The sequence below is a fragment of the Lontra canadensis genome, unplaced genomic scaffold (genome assembly GCF_010015895.1).
Source record: "Lontra canadensis isolate GAN:19392208 unplaced genomic scaffold, GSC_riverotter_1.0 scaffold6, whole genome shotgun sequence".
NCBI classification, from domain to species: domain Eukaryota; kingdom Metazoa; phylum Chordata; class Mammalia; order Carnivora; family Mustelidae; genus Lontra; species Lontra canadensis.
Genome location: NW_022631000.1, coordinates 5,619,756 through 5,646,223, shown reverse-complemented (window position 1 = coordinate 5,646,223; position 26,468 = coordinate 5,619,756). Strand labels below are relative to the sequence as shown.

The 26,468-nt window shown below is 33.8% G+C and overlaps 1 long non-coding RNA gene across 1 annotated transcript; it reads right to left on the bottom strand.

Moving 5' to 3' along the window:
- Positions 1-478: 478 nt before the first annotated feature.
- On the bottom strand, positions 479-26,468 carry LOC116864798. Its single transcript, XR_004382087.1, has 3 exons — positions 26,392-26,468; positions 16,953-17,092; positions 479-555 (listed from the first exon to the last, which is right to left on the bottom strand). It is a non-coding gene; the product is annotated as an uncharacterized LOC116864798 (long non-coding RNA).

Genomic DNA, 26,468 nt, shown 5'->3' with positions numbered 1-26,468 from the left:
TGGATCTCTCCAATCCTTTTCCTAGACAAGAAGAGATGACAACACTTCCCCTCAGAGTAGTGATGCAGCTCAAATGGCATTTGAGCAATACCAACACCTTTCTTTTTGGCAGTCATGGGTATTTGGGGTTCTAGGATGATGTAGGAATGACAGAATTGTATGAGAATTTGTTTAGAGCTCGTAATATGGAGCAATCTTGTGAACAATCCAAACTCAGGTAAAAGAAAATATTTTAAATGAGTATAATGAAGTCATGAGGAAAGAAAAACCTATTTATTTCAACATGTAATTATTTCCCTGGGACAGCCCTGTTTGATATTGTGAAAACTCAAATTACAAAAACTCACACCGACACAAACAGCCATGCTCACCCATCAACACAGTTTTAACTAGTTCCCAGTTCAGACCTTGAGGCTTGGACTTACATTTTGTCTGTGATTGCTCAGCTTCTCGATTGCTCAGCCCAGGGCCCACAACTGAACACTGAAAACTTAGATGGAGCTGTGTATAATCTGATATCTTGGTATTTAGAGTGTTACTTGTGTTCTTTTTCCTCTGCAAGATAAGAAGAAGACCAAAACCACATAAATCCTCCAAGCCAAGTAAAGAAAATGTCAAAAATAATGATCACACATAAGAAAGAATACTTTTTATATGGATCCATCCTGTTTAAAGAGGCCAAAGTGGGGAAAAATAAATAAATAACTCACACGGGATTTTGTCTTAGGTCCTCAGCTCTTATGGATGGAGTCTACAAAGTCTCCTTTAATTCTGTTCAGTACGTGTTAGGACTTGCTGGGTGCCTGGGTGGCTCAGTCAGTTAAACATCTGCCTTTGGCTTAGGTCCTGATCTCAGAGTCCTGAGATGGAGCCCCATATCAGGTTCCCTGCTCAGCGGGGAGCCTGCTTCTCTCCCTCCCTTTGCCAATCTCCCTGCTTGTGTTCTCTCTGTCAAATAAATTTTTAAAAATTAAAAAAAAAAAGTATTAGGACTTCTCATGCTCTTATTATTTCTTGTTCCTCTGATCTGTCTCCTTATATGTCTTAACAAATTATGCTTCTGGTCCTACTGACTTTTTCACTCATCTGCTAATGTGTTATGTAATCTCTAATATTTTCACTTTCTTATCAATCTCAATTTCCAAGGACCGTATAGTGTGGGATCAATTATTTTTGTTGCTAGACATCCAATATTCATTTATATCCAGTTAAATGAAATACCATGATTTTTTTCCACATATATGTATAAGAAGTTTATCTTTACTGAAGTAGGAAAATTATAAATTCTTCCACTGTATGCTACTATGCATTCACTTCAAAATAATCTGCACCCTCTTTTTATATAATTATAAAATAGTTCTCATTTTTGAAATTGAAATAAAGACTTATAAGAGACTTTCAATAAAGGAAAAATCACTTCATAATTTAACAGGGCTCATTTTAGTCAAATCAAAATAAATCTTTCATAGGGGCTCTAGGACATTTCCTTCACTTTGCTTGTAACATCAACTAAGTGAGGATCTTCTATTCTAAAGTTTGAGTAAAAGAAAATAAACAGTCCCAATTTCAGAGATCATTTACAAATTACAAGTTCACTGAAAGTTGCATCTAGCTAGATATATTATATATATATATACACACACACCCCTCTATAACCAAATATTATAATTGGAATTATTTGATTTTATAAGTGAATTATAATAAAAAATTAATAATAAGTGTAGCAGTTAGAACATGAGCTAATGTAGGATGATGGACATTGAAATCCAGAAGGTAAATATCTCGACAATTTGGGCAAGGGACCCTGATAATATATTCAACCTGTCCCAACATCTGGAATAAGTTTTCAACATTTGTGTTAGTAAAACCACTAATAGATTTTGACAGAGTTTTCCCAGCTTTATTTCTAAGCATTTATTGAAACACAGTTAAAATAGCGTCCATGTGTACCCAGTTCATCCTTGCTCCATTCTATAAAACATGGTTTTATGTAAGCCACTGAGGATAGGGTCTCATTATTGCTTTCAGAATGTGTCCTACTTTAACTCCAACTCCTACCCCTCATCATAAAGTTAAAAACACATGTTAGTTCTAAATTTCCATTTTAGAATTGATCTAAAATATCCCATATCCCTCTTCAAATTATTTACTTCCTTTTGTCAAAACTAGCCAAACCATGATGGTGTTTTCCTGTTTTATAAAATATATATGACACAATTTTTTTGTGATTACAAAAGTATGACAATCATTTTTTTTTAAGATTTTATTTGTTTATTTGACAGACAGAAATCACAAGTAGGCAGAGAGGCAGGTTGGGGAGGGGGGGGAAGCAAGCTCCCTGTTGAGCAGAGAGCCTGACTTGGGGCTCATTCCCAGGACCCTGGGATCATGACCTGAGCCGAAGGCAGAGGCTTTAACCAACTGAGCCATCCAGGCGCCCCTGGCAACCATTTTAAAGAGTTCACAAAGTAGTTAAAAGTATGCTGTTAGCCTGAGTGCATTGTCTTTCAAATTTTTCCTTTGCATTGACATAAAATATAATCTCTTTAATCACAAAAATTAAGATTATTGTATAAAACTTTTGCATAGCATACATTTTTCTCCCAATGTGTTATCATAGACATCACTCTATTGCAAGTACTTTGCTTCATTTACATAATTTTGAATGGTTGTATGCTATTTCATTTACAAATCTACCATAATTTATTTGACTTATCTCCCTTTGGTTGGCATTTAGATTGTTTCTATTATGTTGCTAATTTAACCCCCCTATAATGAATATCTCTTACATTGTCCCTGTAAACTTATTATTTTATGCATAATTCCCTGAAAGGGGGATTCTTGAGTTGGACAGTTTAAACATTCCTAAATATTGCTTAATTGTCTTCTAGAATATTTATACCAATTATTTTCCTGCCAACAGTGTGAGTGAACACCTATTACCTCACATTCTCACCAGTATCACTAAAATTATGACTAAGGTATGTTATAATTTTGTTTGTTAATGGTTATATGTGTGCTATCTATTAAAGAGATTATTAAAGGGTAAGTGTTCAGTTTTTAGACTGTGTACTCTACATAGAACACTATGATAGAGTTCTAAGCAGAAATTGTCATTAATTCTATATTGTAAAAACTCATACAGGAAAACTCCATCACAAATTTTCTGACCACTTGTGTTTCAGCGTTTTTGTAGAAGCTCATATTAACAGAAAGAGTAGTAATTTTATATTTGTTCTATTAACTAATGCATAGATTACAATCATTTATAGCATCAAACTTGTGCAGGGAGTTGGAATCATTTCCTAAGTATAAGACTCCATAGTAAAACTTGACCTGCTGATGATGAGAATATGGTTTTGTCTGTCTAAATTAAGTAACCAGTGATAATTCAGAATGTAGAATGAAGTTTAAATGGGATGGTAACTGTTCATGTGTGTGTGTGTGTGTGTGTGTGTGGTGGCGATGAGGGGAGAGAGCTGATGAGAGTTACTCGGATATTTTTCTTTGTATTCTTTATAAATACTTTCAATCTCATCAATTCTTTCAATTCCTTTCCAACTAAATCTTCCTCCTCTTTTCTTTGTTATCACTGTTCACACAGTGCGTTTTTGTACAAAATCCTGTTCCTCTTCTTTGCCTGTGGACTGGCCTTTCCTTTTCATGTTTTGTGCAGTTTCCCTTTGTTTATGGGACACATTATCTGTATCACATCTTTGGAGCTTATGTTGTCTGTTTCCATTGAGGCTTCCCTTTGTCTGGGCTACTTTCCCCTGCTAAAATTCTTTCCTTTCTACAGTGAGTGGCTGAATTTTTATGCAAATTTCACTGTACATACTGCCTCTCATCTCTCTCTCATTTCCAGTTGTTTTTGAAAATGCTCCAGTCACCCAATGTGAGCTGCATTTAACTTTTGTACCATATTTCCCCGCTTTTGATGGTTTCTTCCTTTTCTAATGTCAATCCTTCCTTTCTTTTTGATAGTGTTTTCTTTAGTGGAGTTCTTTTGTTGTTGATGAAATTTTCTGTGAGTTTTTCACTCTTATTACTTTTTCTGGTTCATTGTTAGTCTCTTTACTTTGCTTTCATAACCAGATCCATTGAAAGTCTTCTGTCCTCAGTCTTGCTCTATTGCTGCCTAGAATATTCTGTCATTATCTGTGCTACGTACATATAGCATGGTCCTCAAGGAAAGTACCATTTATGTGACAAAAAACCTATGTTTCCCTTTATCAACATATGTATTAGGGCAGAATCATACAACTAATGATCTCCCATCCACACAAAGATTTGGGGATTTCTTGGTATATCTATTATACTGCAGTGAATGTTGAAGTAAAATACTCAAAATACATTGCAGAGAGAGAAGATCATGGTAAAGATGAATTTAAAATCTAGTTAAAGGTGCCTGGGTGGCTCAGTGGATTGAAGCCTCTGCCTTCAGCTCAGGTCATGATCCCAGGCCCCTGGGATCGAGCCCCACATTGGGCTCTCTGCTCAGCAGGGAGCCTGCTTCCCTTCCCCTCTCTCTCTGCCTGCCTCTCTGCCTACTTGTGATCTCTGTCTGTCAAATAAATAAATAAAATCTTTTAAAAAAATGCAAAACTTATAAAAAAAATAAAATCTAGTTAAATAACAAATCTCACATTGTCAGGACTCAGTGTTTTTACATGTCACTTAGCCAATTTTGTCATTCAGTATCACATCTCCACAATATCCCAAACAAATAATTATTTAGACATGGATAACCAAATACAGATTGGTTGGTCAGATTTTAATCTTTTCCTTACATTAAATGAAAATCTGTATCAATGTAGGTTTCCATTTGTCCCTAATTCTTAACATCTCATGTTAAGGAGATGTTAATTTCCTTAACATCTCATGTTAAGGAAAAAAAATCTAGTTCTTTGTATTGTAGTACTTCAAACATTTGAAAAACAGACATTTTTTCTCTGTTCTTCAATTTGAAAGTTCTTAATCCTGACTAGAGATTCCCATTCCCCATAATGAACTTTTTCTCAGATAGAGGTTTTAAAATATACTATCACCATCCTTGTCATATCCTTTATAGCACATTTCTGGTTGCCTAGATATATATTCTTATATAGTCTTCCCAAAATTGAACACATCAATCTGGGAGGAGTTTGAGCAACTAATAGAAGGTCCACCTCCTCCTTCAATTAGAAATTATAGTATTAAAAGATTATAGTATTACAATGTAATGCAATACATGATTATATTAATATCATAAAAATGGACACATATTGAATTTTTTTACATTTTATCTATAATGTACTATTCTATTGCACTTCAGGCTTTAGGTATGAATACATATTGCAGGTAACTTGCAAGATTTGGCCCACCATTCTTACTTATCAAGATGCTTTTGAAAACTGATTTTTATCATATTGTATATCATTCTTCTCTTGATTGATGCTATTCTCCAATCATGCTATTTGATAGCGAACAGAATATATTCAAGGTCAGACTTCTGTGAAACTCCATTACAGACTGATATTCATCTCCTACCCAGCATTTTTTGACCACCACCATTCAGTTTCTAATCCACCTAATTGAAATATCACCTAACTCTATTTGAGCTTTAATCTCATAAAAACATCTTGTCAAATGCCAATATGTTTAATGCATGTCCCTTATCAGCCAGTCTAATAATTCTTTCAACCTACATTTTATAAGCCTTCTTGCTAGGGTGGATGAAATAGACCAGGGACACAGATTCTGATAATTTCAACTCAGGTTTTGATTTAAATGAATTCTGTATTTCTTAGTAGTCTATATGATCACACTCTATGTATATTTTCCTGGTTACCAAAAGCAAAACACGTGGTTTAGTCCCCTTGCTTAGTTGTCATATAAGTTCTATGACAAATGAAGTGTTAGTATTTTTGAAATTTTTTCTTTCACTCCTTCCTGAGCCCAAACCCACAAGCCCAATAGAAAATTGTCATCCCATAATAAACATGTATCTCTAAAATCATAGGAATGTATTTCCCAGAAAGATATAGTGGCCATAAGATCTTTTGAGATTATTCAATAGTCCAATTCTCAACCACAGAAACTTAACAATATGAGCAGACTTTACAAGTAAGTTTTAAACTTTACAAAAAATTTACCTTTTGCAATCTCAGGTCCATTGAAGTGTCTCATTTATTGTCTAGACCTGTTAGCCATTCTATTTTGCTTGATAAATTTTTACCTATCAATGCTGATTATTAGCAGAAGGATATAAATATAACTAGGTAAAAGACATAAGAAATAATATATTGAAGTTTGAATGATATGTAATTACAAAATTGACATAGTAAAGCTGAAAGCAGAATTCCATAGAAGAAGAAAATCTTATCTTTTTATTTAATATTTTTTGGGATATTAATTTTCCTCTATTAGTTAATTTGTTGTTGTCTTTGTTTTTAAATCTTGATTTTAGAACACTTTTGAAAAAAATTGTAAATGGCCTACAGGAGAGCAAATGTTATGTATATATAGAGAAAATCAAACTAAAATAAGAATGTATGCTTAGCTTTAAATTATAAAATGTTAACTTTTTTTTTTTTGGTCTAATTCACTAGGATTAGTGAATTAGTGTATCACTTTAGGATACACTAAAGAAAATGACCAAAAGGTTGGAAAGACAACTTAAATCCTGACAAAGAACAACTCTTCTTGAAAGTTTTAAAGATGAGGCTACTCAGCAAAATTCCTATTGCTAATTGCAGCTGTTTATCAACTGAACATTCAATTTAACTTGGGACCTACTTTGAACTCATGCTTTATTTATTCAAGGATTTAGCCATGTGTGGGTATGTCTGAAAAATGCTATTGCAAGTCTTTCAGTGGTTCTATTTACATGGGAGTGCTGGGAGCTTCCTGAGAAAGAATTCATCCCAACCAGAGAGTCTGGCACATGCTTTTGGTTCACAGAGAATCATAAGGAGGATAAAGTGATATACAATATGCTCTCAGTCATTCTCATTGTTCTTTGGCATCATGCTGATGGATTAATGCCTGAATCATTAAAAGAAAAAAAAGGCTGTAACAAAATGTAGTGAAGAATATAAGAGCTTAGACATTGAGAGATAAAGCATCAGCAGCATTCAAGTACGTGGGTTCTTCAGTGACAGGAGATGGTATGTTCAGCTATGAAAGGAAGGGATATGTCGAAAGTTGTCAGATTTGGCAAGTAAAAATAAAGGATGCTCTGTTAAAGTTGAATTTCAGATAAGGAGCAGTTTTTGTTTTTGTTTTTTTCAGTATAAGTAATTTCCACAAATTATTTAGGGCATATTTACACTACAAAAAAAAAAAATCATTGTTCATCTGAAATTAAAATTTAACCAGATATCCTGAATTTTATTTGGCAACTCTAGGCAATGACAATGGAAGGGGCAATAATATTGGCAATGGCAGTGGAAGGGGTCAGGGCTTTTAATTCAGATATACTTGCCCTTGATATTAGAAAGTCTTACAGAGAGTTCAGAAAGTAGATGTTCCTCTGATGAGCAATAGCATCATTGGCACCATCAACTATTTCCTCATATTGGCCCTGAATTTATCGTCATTAATGCTCTTTGTCTTGCTGTGAAATTCCTTTCTCCCTTCACATGCATAGTTCCAAACAATTTTTTATGTCATAAAAGTTGTTCCAGAAAAAGAAAATATGTGAGGAAGAATAATAACATATAATAAAATAAAAATAAAATGGAATAAAAGTGCATTCCTGAGTCTATCACACAACATAGAACAAAACATCACCTCTATGATGACCATATTCCCCCCCATATCCCATTACCTTCTTTGTTAGAGAAAACAACTTTCTGATTTTTGTGTTTATTAATTTCTTGCTTTTTAAATTAGTTTTTACATGCTCAGGTATTTCTAAATAATGTGTGGCTTAATTTTATTTATGCCTAATTTTATAAATATTATTATACTGTAACTTGCTTTATTTACTAAGATCTATCTGGTCGTGGCTTTTTCCTCTAATTCACATATTTTCCCTGATGTATAATATTCTTTTTTTTTTTTTTTAAGATTTTATTTATTTATTTGACAGACAGAGATCACAGGTAGGCAGACAGGTAGGCAGAGAGAGAGGAAGAGAAGCAGGCTCCCTGCTGAGCAGAGAGCCTGATGCAGGGCTCGATCCCAGGACCCCGGGACCATGACCTGAGCCAAAGGCAGAGGCTTTAACCCACTGAACCACCCAGGTGCCCCTGATGTATAATATTCTATAGGTAAATCTGTAAGTCATTTACCCTCACAGATTTGATGAATATTTTGTTATTTTCCCCTATTGTTTTAGTTGTTATAAATAATGTTGTTCTGACATTAATTTGTATGTCTCCAGATATATATGCAAGATTCCCTCTTTAAACAGTATATGTGGGTGGAGCATTTCTGACTTCTAAGGTATGGGCATATTTGGTTTTACTAGATAATGCCAAATTGTTTTCCAATGATTTTACCAATTAACTTCCTACCAGCTATGTCAAAAGTTTCCCCCTTTTGACATCCACTCCAACACTTAGTATTCACAGAATTAAGTTTTGCCAATCTGGTGGGTATAAACTATTTTATAACTTAATTTACACTTCTCTGAATCTTAATGAAATTAAACAGCTTTTCCTAGGCTAAATGGGGATTTAGCCATTCTTATTTTTCTCCTATGAAATGCTTTTTGTTTTCTGTTGAGATATTTACCCTTTATGTATTTATTTAAGAATTCTATTATAAATTTGAATAAATAACTATGTCATATTAGTATTTGCTGCCAAAATCTTCTCCCAACTTTATAAAAAGTCTTGGTAGTAGTAGAGCTTGTCTTTTCTTTTTCTCTCCTTCTATCATTTTGAATGTATTTCTTTGTACTTTCATTTACATCTTATATTGAATATTTAACCCATTCATGTTTTGGTCGTCTCTCCTTTCACAGTATTTTTTTTTCCTTCTCAGTATCATTTTTGATGTTTGCCTGCTTCAGTATCAGTGTATTCATGTGTATTCATGTCTTTCACTGGTTTTGGCATATTTTTAAGTAGCATTAATGTCACTCTCCTCCATTTTCTCTAGTATCTCTTTATAAGATTCCTATTAGACTTATGTAATAATTTTTCTCATTCTTTTACACATACTTGCACACATATACAGACACATGTTATTTATTAATATTTTTATCTTTCTCTGCCATGTTTGGGTAATTTTTTTTTTCAGATTCAGCATATAATTCTCTAGTAGGAGAACAAAATTTTGTTTAATGTAATGTTCCTGCCTTTTCCCAATGCTTCTCAGAAAATTACTTACAATTCATTTTCTCTAGTGAACCTTAAAATCCTTGCAGTCATTGACCATATACATTTAGCACTATCTCATGGATTTATCATATGCAAAAAACTTACTTGTTAGTTTCATAAATTCAGTTTTCATGAACTTAATTTACTGGTTTTGACAAGAGGGAATATTATCACAATGGGGTCCACATTAAGAAAGTTGAAATGTCTAATACCATAGGTTAACACTATTGTTAAGCTGAAAGGGAGACAATAAGAGAGTTCCCTTAAATTTTAGGAGAATTTCGAAGGGGATTGGAGCTTCTAAGAAAAGACAAGCAGAGCTAGAGAAGTAATGATTTCATGATCCCATGTTACCTTTAGGATTATGTGTCTTGGGAAGTGTAGGTAACTTAATCATAGTCCATTAAACTAAGGGAACATGGAGTTTTCTTTCACTAACCTAGTAAATTCAGTTTTCTGATTACCGTGCACTAGATCTCACATTATAAAATTTTAAGAGAATTAGCTAGTGACCTTAATACTTCCATTACCTATTGAAAAAAAGCAAGTCTTCTGCTAACAGTATGACTACAATCTTACCAGACAGGTTCAGAATATACTGTTTTAATAAGCAATATATGGTTCATAGAGACAGTCTTTGTGAATTATTACAGAGTAAGTTTTAGATTTTTTTCTATAGCATTAGATATCCCTTATCAAAAGTAGAAAATGGCCAAGGGTAAATATCAGTAAGCCAAATTTTTACTTCAACTACTGTGTTATCTCATCTCTAGGATGTAGAGGACATTTCCCCCCTTCTTTGAGTGTTGTAAATCATGAGTCTCTTTCTATGTTTTATCACATTTTTATTTCAGCTTTTTAAAATGTGAATTTCATTTTTTATTTTCCTTGATGAATTTTCACTTTTTAACTTTTAATTTGAGCTTCCAAGTCTTTTATGGTCCTTATGGTTACAAAAGCTCATATGAGGTTTCCTCAGGCAAAGCTGATGCATTTCACAGCTAAAATATCTACTTCTATATAGAAATGAAGAGAAGAAGGAGTCCATGATAATGACAACAGGAACAACACCACACTGGGGTTTAGTAATGCCCTGCAAGACCAAAGGTTGAGCAGATATAGCTATCCTTTTCCTTGCACAGGATTATAGAAAGTGTCTCTTTCTTGAACCGTGGATAGACAAGAATTACTATAGGATAAGAGAAATTATGTGGAAGCCCTGGCAATGGTAACATTAAAGCAGAGAGAGGCAGTTAGAGATTTTCCTCTCTATGGAGAAATGATCTGGAAATGCTTCTCCCTTATCCAAATAGGGTAAATAGTTAGCTTGGATGAGAGATACTCTATTGGGGCGCTGATGAGTTTGGTGGTGACAGCAAATTTTTTTAGTAAGTGGTGGTCATCTTTTCCTATAGATTATTTCCTATAAAGCCAAAGCACTTTATAAAGACTCACTAAAAAGATCTAAGTCAAGATTAATGAGGGAGGCTAGCAGTTGCTTAATAACACTACTTCTCTTTTCAAGGTATATTAGTTTAATCTACTAAGTATAAAAGAATTTACCACAGTGTCACTTCATCTACATTTTTAACATGCTGCACACACACACACACACACACACACACACACACAAAGTTAATATTGGAGGTAAATTTTTAAAATCTCTACATTTAGAATAAGAGTGTCAGTAGACTGGTTAGTATGGTTTGTCATTTATTTTATTATTTTCATGTCTCACAGTAGAAGTGTGGCTATAAATAATTTTTCAACAGATAAATATAAAAATCTAATTACCTGAGATTTATTTGAAAAAAAAACTTGACTACCTACAAATAATATTAATTTATATTTCTGTTTCAAAATTCAAAAGCCATTATCCATTTTGAGTATCCTTATACCCGATATAAATGTGTGAGCATAGTATATATGTATTGAAAAAATCTTTGGTAAAGATGCCTGCTTCTGTAATTAAAATTGTGGTAAGAATTTTTTAAAGTCACTATCCTGGTGTAAAAATGAGATGAAAGGTAAATGAGCTAAAATTAATTAATTTATAAAATGATTAGGATTTATTTATTTGTAGCTCTGGGATTTGCACTACAAAATTAAGACCTATATAAAAACTAAGTATCTACTCAATGTAAAAATACACTTTCCACATCACTTAACATTTGGATAAATGATAATGTAAACTTTAAAGGTACCATTTCCAGGGCCAAGCTAGATGCTTGGAGAGCAAAAGCATGTAAGTTCTTGGTGTACTCTAAACGTGTCTTCTTACTTACTCTTTTAAAATCTGGTATTTTAAATAATGTTTCTCAAGCTTTATAAAACTAAATCATATTTTTTCCATCAGTGGTTGTCTGTATCATTCTAAAGTTAGAAGCAGACAAACTCAAATTATATTTCTTATAAATGTCTAAAGATTTAATTGGGGGCACATTTCCTGTTTGTGGACATAATAAGAAGCAGTGTAAAAAAGTCTGGCAATTTACTACTTTTGTTTCAAAAATGCTGGACTAAAATAGATGGTAATTCCCCTGTTTAAAGTATATTAAAAAAAAATTTATGTGTCAGTGTCGTCTGTATTTCCAATGGAAAAAATCATACTTAATTGGTCCTTTTGTTAATGGTACAGGAGACATTTATTTAACACACTACCAGCATTAACGAAATATATGTATAAACTAAAAAGATTTCACCCATTTTTCATGTAGCTAATTTTAAGTCAGTTCTGATTTTGATGAAAACAAAAACAGAAAGCAAAAAGACCTAAGGGCTAGAGAGTCATCATTAGCCTAAAATTGGAAAACACCTTTAAAGGTTTAATCAGCACCACATCTCATGATTGTTAACTATATATAAATGTCTACATATCCAATGACTGATTGGTCTTCATAGAAAATTCAGATTCTACATTGAGCATGCCAAAATTTATGGCACTGGGATAATACTATGTTGCATGTGTCTAGTTCTTTCTAGATGGTTATATGAGAATCTTAATTTCACATAAAATGAAATCTGAAATTCTTTGTTGTCTTATCATAGATCTTCATATCCCATCCCCTTCATACCCCCAACATATAAATCTTTCCCCATTTGTTTATTCTACTTTAATTAAAGAAGAAACTTAATATGTCAAACTCAAAATAACTTCTGGATAATTAATTTTTTGGTCTTTCTCTTTCTGTGTGTGTGTGTGTGTGTGTGGTTAGCTATCATGCTACATGTTCAGATGTTTAGTATATGAGCTTTCTTCTGATTCTTTTCATTATTGTAGTTTTTTTGTTTTGTGTTTATTGAGAGCCTATACTTCCCACTCCTCTTTACCCATCTTACCTAACCTCCCCCAAGACTCCCCTCTGCCAACCACCAGTGTATTCTTTGTATTTATGAGTCTCTTCTTGTTTTTTGTTTATTCACTGATTTTGTTTTTTGATTTTACATAGAAGTGAAATCATATGGTATCTGTCTTTCTCTGACTTTTTTTCACTTAGCATTAAAACTTTCAAGGCCAATCCTTTTTGATTTAAATGGCAATATTTCATTCTTTTTTTATATCTTCCATATATTGGCTCTTGTAAATAATGCTGTAATAAACATAAGGGTGCATACATCTTTTTGAATTGGTGTTTTCATTTTCCTTGGATAAATATCCAGTAGTGGAAGTACTAGATCTTAGGATATTTCTATTTTTAATTTTTTGAGGAAACTCCATAGAGTTTTCCACAGTGGTTGTACCAATTCACATTCCTACCAATAGCACACAAGAGTTCTTTTTTTCTCCACATCCTCACCAACACTTTGTTATCTTTTGTCTTTTTTATATTGGTCATTCTGGCCAATGTAGAGTGGTATATCATTGTTGTTTTGATTTGTTTCCCTGATTATCAAAGATGTTGACCATCTTTTTAGGTGTCTATTGTCTATGTGTATGTCTTCTTTGGAAAAATGTCTATTCAATTCTTCTGCCTATTTTTTAATTAACATATAATGTATTATTTGTTTCAGGGGTACAGGTCTGTGATTCATCAGTCTCACACAATTCACCATAGCACATACCCTCCCCAGTATCCATTACCCAGCCACTGCATCCCTCCCACCTTACTCCCCTCCAGCAACCCTCAGTTTGTTTCCTGAGACTAGGAGTCTCTTATGGTTCGTCTCCCTTTCTGGTTTCATCTTGTATCATTTTTCCCTCCCTTCCCTTATGATCCTCTGTCTTCTCTCTCAAATTCCTCATATCAGTGAGATCATATGATAATTGTCTTTTTGATTGACTTATTCAACTTAGCATAATACCCTATAGTTCCATCCACATTGTTGTAAATGGCAAGATTTCGGTTTTTTGATGGTTGCGTAATATCCCATTGCATATATATACCACATCTTCTTTATCCATTCATCTGTTGATGGACATCTAGGCTCTTTCCATAGTTTGGTTACTGTGGATATTGTCGCTATAAATATTCGGGTGCACGTATCCCTTAAGATCACTACATTTGTATATTTAGGCTAAATACCTAGTAGTGTGATTTCTGGGTCATAGGGTAGCTCTTTTTTCAACTTTTTGAGGAACCTCCATACTGTTTTCCAAAGTGGCTACACAAGTTTGCATTCCCACCAACAATGTAGGAGGGTTTCCCTCTCTCCACATCCTTGCTAAAACCTGTCATTTCCTCAACTTGTTCATTTTAGCCATTCTGACTGATGTGACATGATATCTCACTGTGGTTTTGACTTGTATTTCCTTGATGCCAAGTGATGTTGAGCACATTTTCATGTGTCTTTTGGCCATCTGGATATCTTCTTTGCAGAAAAGTCTGTTTATATCTTCTGACCATTTCTTGATTGGATTATTTGTTCTTTAGATATTGAGTTTGATAATTTCTTTATAGATTTTGGGTACTAGCCCTTGATCTGATATGTCATTTGCAAATATCTTTTCCCATTCTATCAGTTGTCTTTTGGTTTTGTTGACTGTTTCCTTTGCTGTCCTCTGCCTACTTTTTAGTAAGACTATTTGCTTTTTCTTTTCTTTTTTTCTTCCATTTTTTTTTTGGTGTGATTTTTTTTCTCTTATCTATAAGAATAAGAAATGTTGCGTTCTACTCTCAGCTTTGCTTCTAAAGACCTGATAACAATAGAGTACATTTTTTCTTGTGTTTCTTTATGTCTTCTCTGAATTTAAGCAACTGGTTTATTACAAAAACACATCGAGTTTAATCACAAAGCCCTTAACATCCTATGAAATTTAACAAAAAATCTTTTGGAACATAAAGAGAGATTCATTCTTTTTTTTTTTTTTTTCTTTTTTAAGATTTTATTTATTTATTTGAGAGAGAAAAAACATGAGCTGGAAGGAGACAGAGAGAAATTCTGAAGCAGACTCTATGTGGAGTGCAGAGCCTAACGCAGGGCTCAATTTCATGACTAAGAGATCTTGGCCTACCAAGAGTAGGCCACTTAGCCAACTGAGCCACACAGGCATCCCTAGAGGTATTCATTCTTAAACACTATCTTCCTTGGATCCATTTCCATGTTTACTAGAATGCTAAAGATGCTGGTTTCTGTGGGGACTTTATAGAACATTCTTTCTTCTCTGGTAGAGACTGGCAATATCTTCATAGGTAGTGATTCAACTACTCATTCACTCCAGTTTCAATTTTTATTTTCCTTGGATATACAATACAATTATTTTGATTGCCAAGTAAAAGTTTTCTAAAGGCTTAATGATTTCTATTTAAATTTAACTAAAATAAGAATCATACACATTTTTGCTTGGTCTTGTCTTTGGATCCAATATAACAAAAGCAAACGCATAAATTGTCCCTGAAGGACCCATGTAAGGGAGAGATAGCCTTGTGAGTATCTCTGTGATTCTCTCTTCACTACAACAGAAAAAATTATGAAATAAACTGAATGAAGTAAGAGAAGTGGAAAAGATATATTTCATTATATACAAAAATAAGAACTAGAAAGAAGCTTAAGGATAATTTAGGTCTTCATGATGTATATATAAAATCTCAAATGACTAGACCAAGTACACATAGATATTAGATACTAAGAACTAAGAAGGAAACCAAGGCCCCCTTAATTCATATAGGTCAGTGTTTTCCCCAATAATGTAATATATATTTTTTGTTAAAGTAACATAATCAAGAGAAGTAGAAGACAAAGCATAACTAATAATATTTCATATCTCTAACTTGACAAGTATCATGTATATTATTTGTAAACATTTAATGTGTACCTTCCAAAGACCATAGCATACAAATGGAATGCATTATTTTTATTTAGGTAGACTGCTTTTTAAGGATAGTGTTGCTAGTGCAAGATAATTTCTAATTCTCCTTACACATAGAAAGTTAGAGCTAGGAGGTATAGGATTTAGTTGATTAAAAAAAACTCATTAATCATTTAGATGGAACAGCTAGTCTATACAAGGACCAGAAAGAAAACTTACAAGAGGGAAGAAAATATAAAGGATAATAATATGTCATATTCATGCGAACCCAAGTGCCCATATTTAAGTATTTAAATTGCAAAATTATGATTATTTCTCTTAATAATAAGATTGGCAGTGCAAAGAAAATTATTTCATATATGTAACTAACCATCTGACATTGATTATAGATATTTTAATAACAATTTAGAAAACTCTTCCAAGTGATCCACTCAAATACTGTTTTACCAATTTATTCTTGTGAAGCTATTTTCAAGCCAATTCAATTCATAGACTGATTTAGAAAAGGAAATACAGGAAGTATAAAGTTGATGACTCACTTTGAAATCCTATACAAAGAACCAGAATGTTGCAGAACTGGAAGAGGATTTAGAGATTATTTACAATAATCCTTTCATTTTCCAGACTAGAAATGTGGGGCTCCAAAAGGTTAAATGATTTGGCCCAGGTGATAGAACTAATAAAAGGTAGAGCTGGTTTAAGAGCTGGTCTAAGATCTTGTTTCTTATCTGTTCTTTTTCTACATAAATCTGCCTTGGGAAGGTTATAGTTCTCCTGGGTAGGAAACAAAATGGTGGTAGAAATTAAAAGAGTATGACTTAGTGCTCAAAGTTTGGTCTAATTTACTAAATAAGAACAGCAAACTATTTTTAGAGTGGGAATGGGAGAACACTATTAAAAGCATTACCACAACTTCTGAATAACAGATTACATGGTTACAAGAAGTCAATGAGGTTATTTATTTTAGAAAAAAAAAAAAAAATATATATATATATATATATACCAAACCTTATAGAGCACTGCTAATTAACAACTAGATTGTCAGAGCAAGAGAGGTACAAAGTTGTTGCCTTTTCACCTGCAAAGGGTAAAGCACAATGTAAAGGTTGAGAGCAAAGTCTATGTTTAGGAGAGGCATATAGTGCTAGCCTTTGGCTGATTCTATGCAAAGTCTATTTGGATTTATCAATTCAATTAAAGAAATAAATCAAGCCAATTAAATTTATTTAATTGCAGGTATTTATTTAAAATATCTGAGCTAGAAGATTCATATACTTTTCAGAACGTTCTCTTCATCTGCTCATAAATTTTAGTCTCTTCCTTCCAAGTGAAAAAGAATTCTAGAATATAACACAAGAAGATTTTCCTAAGAAGATATTCAAACAAAAACTTACAGTTTGGACTTGGTTCCGTGACCAATAATAAATTGCATTGTTTTTTTAAGAGACGTTTTCCTTCACACAGCTTTCTTTCTTCTAATGTCTTCATAAATTACATTGCCACCTACTGGCAGCCTCCAATATGACAGCTAAACCTAGAGACCCCAAACAAGGTAAGCCTGTATTTAAAGAGAAACTTGATCATTGATGTTGTTGGAAATATACTCTAATCATTTCTTAATACAATAATAGAAATTAAATATATGTGGACTTACTTTAAAAAATTAATAAAATGGAGCCTCCAAACACTTGTAACACCATTTAAGGATTGGTGAAATAGACTTTATATTATGTCTTTCTGCCATGTACTTTTACAATATTATGTCATAATAGAACTTTGTTTGTTAATAGATAAGAAGCTTCCTTTTCCTTCTGCATATTTGATGAAATAAAAATTTTATGAAATAATGATCAAATTATAATATTCTGTTGATTTTAGAATGAGAAAGTTTGAATGTGTGTGTCCTGAATTAGATTTGAAATAGAGTTAGTTTTAGTTCATAATTTGGAAGTAACTACTCTAGGTAATGTTAAAAGAAAATCAAATGTAAGGGAAATTTTCAGACTAATGAAATTCATTCACCTCCAAAATGATGGTTGTGGTGTCTACTCTCTGAAGTCATAAAATAAGCAATTGGTCTAGTTAACATAATAGCTATAAAACTTAGATCATTTTGTAAATATCTAAATTCAATGGGGTTTTGAAAGAATCTTGAAGTAAATTTACATCTTCCAGTTGGAACACATATACATTTACTGGTAACTTTAATTATTATGGACTATGAAACATTGTTCATGTCTAAAGTACCTTATTAAATGCTATTAACGGGTTTAAAAGTCCCCTCCCTTTTCCCAAAAATCTCAAGTTGGAGTAAGTGAAATTAAGTTATAAAATTGCACTCAGGAAATCAGTGAATACATTGGAGGGCAACCTCAGAGAGGTGACTTTGACCTTCTCCTTTCAGAACTTTGCAGAATAAAATAAACAGTAAGAACATAATGTAAGTAAATATTCAGCTCTCACCTTCATGTTTTAAGAGAGACCACTTTTTAAATCAAATTCAGAATACATTTTCTCATATGCTAATGCACTGGCAGCTTTTTTGTATTTTTAAAATTATTCTAAAACTATTTTTTAGCAATGTTATCTTAATCACCCCACTTTTTTTTTAATTTTCCAACTCCCACTCCTTCTTTCAAAAATATATTTTATTGTCTCTCTTTGCTCTTGTCTTTCATTTTCAATCCACAACAGTTTTCTTACATACAATTACAATTATATAACCTCCTTTAAAGGAGAAAAATAACTGTTTGTTTTCTTATAAAATGTACTCAGCATGTAATAAATGAAATCAAGTGAGAAGATTTATTTAAATATTAAAATTATTTTCTTCAAACAGTTTTTTTTCTTATTTTTGCTTTCCTTCAGAATAAAAAAAAATACATTGCTTTGCTGTTTAAATGAAGAACCTATTCCATTGTATCAGAGTAAAATGTGTGGAGAGTAAATATTGGTGTGTGCAATTTATTGTTAATGCTCAAAAACACTTGCTGAATACAGCAATTCCATTTTAGGGATTTGGTGATATTGCATTAAATAACTTTGTTTCTTTCATGGGCAAAATTACCATGGTCTTAGAGTTTATGAGACCACTAAAGAAAGCTATAAATGCTTCTCTTTAAAATCATGCATGCAAAAATTTCATGGTCTCTCTCAGATCCACCCAACTTTTCTTAGGAAAATATTGTATATTTAGAGAGCAAGAGTGGCTTAAATAAATGGAAGATAAAAATATTCTGTTCCAAAATGATGCAGGACATTGACTTCAGAAATACACCACCAACAACAAAAATATGGGCAACAGTAAATAAAAAAAAGTCAAGTTTACTGTAAATGTCTTCAGATTTGGAGTTCCTTGGAATTTTATCCTCAAACTTCAGTTCTTCCTCTTTTTCCCCTCCTAGATGATCACATTAGCTTTCATGGCTATGAGTACCTTTTTTTGTACTAGTAAACTGTCAGTTATTTTTAGCTCCAAACCACTTCTCTGGATGCTGGCCTATTTTGAACTGTCAATTTATCAATAGTTAAAACTCTTGCAGCTATCTCAAACTTTTACATGGCCAAATAAAATTTTTAACTTTTCTCCCCAAATTTATTTCCTTTTATTGATTCCTATTTAATAAAGTGGCATCATCAGTCGCCTACTTGCTCAGGTCAAATATATTAATTGCTCTGACTGACTTTTCTCATACCCAATGTGAACTGTTGATTATTTTTTTTTTTTTGGGGGGGGGGAAGTAAGTTTCTTTCTTTCTTTCTTCTTCTTTTTTTTTTTTTTTAAAGATTTTATTTATTTATTTGACAGACAAATCACAAGGAGGCAGAGAGGCAGGCAGAGAGGGGGGCGGGGAGCAGGCTCCCTGCTGAGCAGAGAGCCTGATGTGGGGCTCCATCTCAGGACCTTGAGATCATGACCTGAGCTGAAGGCAGAGGCATTTACCCACTGAGCCACCCAGGCGCCCCAACCAGTTGATTTCTTTAAGTATAGCGTCAACTTAAAATAAATCCCAAGTCCAACCACTACCACTACTTTATTCTAAATCATCTTTTTCCTTTCCAATCAATCTAAACTAGTATCCAGAGAAATCCTTTTAAAACATAGGTCAAATCATGTTACTCCCTTTCTTATAACCTTCCAATGGCTTCTGGTATAATAAGCAGAAAATCCGAAGTCCTTGCTACAGGCTTCATGGCCCTACAAGAACTGGTCCCTGAGAGTCCAGTTCCATCTATTATTTCTCTCCCCATCTTCTCAAGCAACTTGTCTTCCTATTTCTCTCACACAAATTTAGACTGTTTCTGGTATAAGGCCTTGGCACTGGCTGGTCCCTGCCTCTGAAAAGTTCTCTCCCCAAATATTTGAATGAATATTTGCCTCTTTATCAAAGTCTATGTTGAGGCATGAGCACCACTGTATCCCGTCTTGACCATATATAAAAATATATAAACAAATTTTATGTGTTTTATATATAAAATAACACCCATATTTACTCTCTATATTCTAATAACATCATAGTGCCTGCTGTTTGCTTATTCCCACCTTCTTGAACATAAATACATTAAGGCCTTAATCTACACTACTTAACAATGTTGCCTGAATATGTGACTGGCACATTAAGTAGGTACTTAATACATATTACTTGAACGAATGAACGAAGGAATGAATCCAAAGTACAAAGGCATTTCCAATTAGAAACATTATAAAATACATTGCTTTAAATGCATAGACAACCAGTGTCACAGGTAGTATTTATCTGTGGTTCTGTTAACAAATATCCCATTATTTTATCATTCTGAACAATGTTATGTGAATAAGCAGCAATACTGGTCTTTCACTCTTCTCAGCTATAACAATTATTACATTACATTATATAATTGTCTAATCATCTAGCTTTCTTTTCTCTGACACTGGGAAATTTAAAATAATGAGGAAGTGATAACTAATCAATCTAAATTTTCTTCCAAGTTTTTAAATTCCTTTTTAAAAAAAGATCTAATAATAGATGAAATGATGTTAATAAAATTTCTGATAAATTTTTACCACTGACTGTTCATAAGATGTTCATTTTTAATATCCCTTCACCTATGTATTAGCTTGCTAGGGTTGCTGTAACAAAATTCAAGAGATTTGATGCCTTAAACAACAGAAATTTATTTTCTCACAAATTCTGAAGAGTGGAAGTCCAAGACAAGGTCTAAGCAGATTTGATTTCTCCTGAGGCCTCTCTCTCTGCCTTGCAGATAGCTACCTTTTTGGGTGTCCTCACAAGGTCTTTCCTCTATGCATGCACATGCTTGGTGTTTCTCTTCATTTCCAATGTCCTCTTTTTATAAGAACACCAGTCAGATTAGGTAAAGGATCACTTTAAGGGCTTCATTTTAATTTAATCCCCTCTTCAAAGATTCTATTCACAAAATTTTGAGATACTGGAGTACAGAGTTTCAACATACGAATTTTAAGAGACACACGTCAGCCCCCAATACTGTGTAATCCAAATTCTATAAGCATTGAATGGCGTTTGTCTTTTCATATCACAACTTGTTCTATGTGTGCTAAATTGCAGATATCCTTATCAGAGACAAGACCTTAGGTTAAATTCATTCAGTGTGACAAATATTTTCACAGATTACAGGGTCAATAGGTAGGATACATTACAGTGGACATATGAAATGGTAGTTGATTTTAGAGAAGAAACAACATGACTGACTTGGAGTTCTGAAATCATCTTTTCCTAAATTCATCCCCTAAATTGATTTTTTACCTCCTAGAACTTTAACTTTATTGCTATTTAATATCTCTGATAGAATTTTGGCCCCAGACCTCTGCCCCCTTGTGCCATACCTGTGAATATATTATATTACATGGCAAAAATATCTTTGCAAATGTAATTAAGGTTAATAACCAATGGACTTTAGGGGTGCCTGGGTGGTTCAGTGGCTTAAAGCCTCTGCCTTAGGCTCAGGTCATGATCTCAGGGTCCTGGGATCAAACCCCGCATCAGGTCTGCTCAGCAGGGAGCCTGCTTCCCTTCCTCTCTCTTTGCCTGCCTCTCTGCCCACTTGTGATCTGTCTGTCAAATAAATAAATAAAATCTTAAAAAAAATAACTAATTGACTTTAAGATAATACAATTTGCATAGATTATCCAGGTAGGCCCGATTTAATTACATAAAACCTTTTTTAAGGATTCTCCCAGTTGAGGACAGAAGAAAGAGTCAGAGAAATTTGCACATGAAAAGTTCTCTATGAATGTCATTGACCTAAAGATGGAGGGGTTTGTGTGACAAGGAATATGGGTGGCCTAGAAAAGCTGAGGATGACTCCCAGCTACCACCTGGCAAGAGAGGAGGACTTAGGCAATTGGACTTAGACAATTGGAAGTAACTGGATTTTGATCAGCTTCACTAATTCTGGAAGTTGATTCTTTCCACTTCCTACAGATAAAAGTCCAGCAAGATGATACTTTGATTTCTGCCTTGTAAAAATCTCAAAAGAGAACCCTGTGGAGTCATGCAATACTTCTAATTGACAGAGTGTGAACTCATAGATTTATGTTGAATTAATTTAATTTAGTGAATTAAATTTGTGTCCTTTTGTTACAACAGCAATAAAAAACTAATATAACACTCTGACACTCAACAAAATGTAGGTAAACTCAGATAGCTCTATGGGGTGTCTACTTTCCTGGGGTCAAGAAGAGAAATAGCTTTTTGTGGATTAGACTTTATTCTGATAGAAGTTTGTGAAATGTTTGTTATTTTTTTATTAATTTGCCACTCATTCATTGATTCACTCATTGAATTATTCATTCAACAAATATTTATAGATGCCTAGAACATGCCAAAGACTACAGTGAATACTGGTAATGTGGCAGAGATTAAAAAATTCATGGTACCACTATTTTACACCATATATAAAAATAAACTCAAAATAGATTAAAGACTTGAATGTAAGACCTAAAACTATAAAACTCCTAGGAGAAAACCTAGGCTGTAAGCTTCTGGCATCAGTCTTGGCAGGGAGGGTCGATAGGTAAACAAAACAAAACAACAACAACAAAGAAAAAAACAACAAAAAAAACCAATAGAACAAATCAATGCAACTAGGAGCTGGTTCTTTGAAAGAATTAATAAGATTGATAAACCCCTGGCCAGACTTATCAAAAAGAAAAGACAAAGGACCCAAATAAATAAAATCGTGAATGGAAGAGGAGAGATCACAACCATACCAAAGAAATACAAGCAAACAATTATAAGAACATATTATGAGCAACTATACACCAACAAATTTGACAATCTGGAAGAAATGGATGCATTCCTAGAGATGTATAAACTACCACAACTGAATGAGGAAGAAATAGAAAACCTGAACAGACCCATAACCAGTAAGGAGATTGAAGCAGTCATCAAAAATCTCCCAACAAACAAGAGCCCAGGGCCAGATGGCTTCCCAGGGGAGTTCTACCAAACATTTAAAGAAGAATTAATTCCTATTCTCCTGAACCTGTTCTAAAAAAATAGAAATGGGAGGAAAACTTCCAAACTCAGTTTATGAGGCCAGCACAACATTGATCCCAAAACCAAAAATCCCATCAAAAAAGAGAATTATGGACCAATATCCTTGATGAACAGAAATGCAGAAATTCTCATCAAAATACTAGCCAATAGGATCTAACAGTACGTTAAAAGGATTATTCACCACAACCAAGTGGGATTTATTCCTGGGCTGAAAGGTTAGTTCAACATTCACAAATCAATCAATGTGATACAACACATTAATAAAAAAAAGAATAAGAACCATATGATACTCTCAATAGATGCTGAAAAAGCATTTGACAAAGTACAGCATCCTTTCCTGATCAAAACTCTTCAAAGAGTAGGGATAGAGAGTACATACCTCAATATCATCAATGCCCTCTATGAAAAACCCACTGCTAATATCATTCTCAATGGAGAAAAACTGAGAGCTTTTCTGCTAAGGTCACGAACACGGCAGGGATGTCCATTATTACCACTGCTATTCAACATAACCTCAGCAATCAGACAACAGAAAGAAATTAAAGGCATCTGAATCAGCAAAGGAGAAGTCAAAATATCACTCTTTTTTTTTTAAGATTTTATTTATTTATTTAACAGACAGAGATCACAAGTAGGCAGAGGAGATAGGCAGAGAAAGAAGAGGAATCAGGCTCCCCACCAAGCAGAGACCCTGATGTGGGGCTTGATCCCAGGACCCTGAGATCATGACCCAAGCCAAAGGCAGAGGTTTTAACCCACTGAGCCACTCAAGTGCCCCCAAACTTTCACTCTTTGCAGATGATATGATACTATATGTGGAAAACCCAAAAGACTCCACTTCAAATCTGCTAGAACTTGTACAGGAATTCAGTAAAGTGTCAGGATATAAAGTCAATGCACAAAAATCAGTTGCATTTATTTACACCAACAACAAGACAGAAGAAAGAGAAACTAAGGAGTCAATCCCATTTACAACTGCGCTCAAAACCATAAGATACCTAGGAATAAACCATACCAAAGGGGCAAAAAATCTATACTCAGAAAACTATAAAGTACTCATGAAAGAAATTGAGGAAGACATAAAGAAATGGAAAAATGTTCCATGCTCGTGGGTTGGAAGAACAAATATTGTGATATGTCTATGCTACCTAAAGCAGTCTACACATTTAATGCAATCCTTATCAAAATCCCATCCATTTTTCAAAGAAATGGGACAAATAATCCTAAAATTTTTATGGCACCAGAAAAGACCTCGAATAGCCAGAGGAATATTGAAAAAGAAAGCCAAAGTTGGTGGCATCACAATTCCAGACTTCAAGCTCTATTACAAAGCTGTCATCATCAAGACAGTATGGTCCTGGCACAAAAACAGACACATAGATCAATGGAACAGAATAGAGAGCCCAGAAACAGACCTCCAGTTCTAGGGTCAACTAATCTTTGACAAAGCAGGAAAGAATGTCCAATAGAAAAAAGACAGTCTCTTCAACAAATGGTGTTGGGAAAATTGGACAGCCACATGCAGAAAAATGAAATTGGACCATTTCCTTACACCACACATGAAAATAGACTCAAAATGGGTGAAGATAGAAATCCATCAAAATCCTTGAGGAGAACACAGGCAGCTACCTCTTTGACCTCAGCTGCAGCAACTTCTTCCTAGGAACATCACAAACAGCAAGGGAAGCAAGAGCAAAAATGAATTATTGGGACTTCATCAAGATCAAAAGCTTTTGCACAGCAAAGGAAACAGTCAACAAAACCAAGACAACTGACAGAATGGGAGAAGATATTTGGAAATGACATATCAGATAAAGGGCTAGTATCCAAAATCTATAAAGAGCTTATCAAACTCTACACCCAAAGAACAAATAATCCGATCAAGAAATGGGCAGAGGACATGAAAAGACATTTCTGCAAAGAAGACATCCAGAAGGCCAATAGACACATGACGAATTGCTCAACATCACTAGACATCAAGGAAATACAAATCAAAACCACAATGAGATACCATCTCACACCAGTCAGAATGGCTAAAATTAATGTCATGAAATGACAGATGCTGGTGAGGATGTGGAGAAAGGGGAACCCTCCTATACTATTGGTGGGAATGCAAACTGATGCCACCACTCTGGAAAACAGCATGGAGGTTCCTCAAAAAGTTGAAAATAGAGATACCCTATGAGCCAGGAATCACACTACTGGGTATTTACCCTAAAGATACAAATGTAGTGATCCGAAAGGCAATGTGCACCCAAATGTTTATAGCAGCAATGTCCACAATAGCCAAACTATGGAAAGAACCTAGATGTCCATCAGCAGATGAATGGATAAAGAAGATGTGGTATATATACACAATGGAATACTATGCAGCCATCAAAAGAAATGAAATCTTGCCATTTGCAATGACGTGGATGGAACTAGAGGATATTATGCTGAGCAAAATAAGTCAGTCATAGAAAGACAATTATCATATGATCTCTCTGATATGAGGAATTTGAGAGACAGTGCAGGTGGTTTGGGGGGTAGGGAAGGAAAAAAATGAAACAAGAAGGGATTGGGAGGTAGAAAAACCATAAGAGACTTAATCTCACAAAACAAACTGAGGGTTGCTGGGGAGGGTGGGGGGTATAGGGAGAGGGTGATTGGGTTATGGTCATTGGGAATGGTGTGTGCTATGGTGGGTGCTGTGAAGTGTGTAAACCTGGTGATTCACAAACCTGTACCCCTGGGGCTAATAATACATTATATGTTAATAAAAAATAAAAAAATATTTAAAAAAATAGAAATAAAACTACAATAATGTCCAGAAATTCCACTTCTAGGTATCTATCTGAAGAAAAAAAAAAAACACCAATTCTAAAATATATATGCACTTTCATGTTTACTCTAGCATTATTTACAATAGGCAAGATATGGAAACCACCTGCATCCATCAACAGATAAATAGGTAAGAAAAAATGTCATACATACACACACACAATGGAATATGAGTCAACCATAAATATAAGATCTTGCCGTTTTAAACAACAAGGAAACATGAATGAAACTGGAGGGTTTAATGCTAAGTGGAATAACTCATATACAAATACAAATACTGTATGATTTCACTTATACATGGTATCTAAAAAGTGAAACAAAACCCAGTTTCATAGATACAGAGAACAGACTGGTGGTTGCTAGAAAGGAAGGAGATTGGAAAGGTGGGGTGAAATGGATGAATAGATGAAGAAGTGCAAACTTCTGGTTATTAAATTATAGGTCATGGGGATTAATATATAGGATGGGGAATATAGTTAATAGTATTTATTACCTTCATATGGTGATAGATGACCACAACTTATTGTGGCAATCCCTTCACAATATATAAATGTTGAATCACCTGAAACT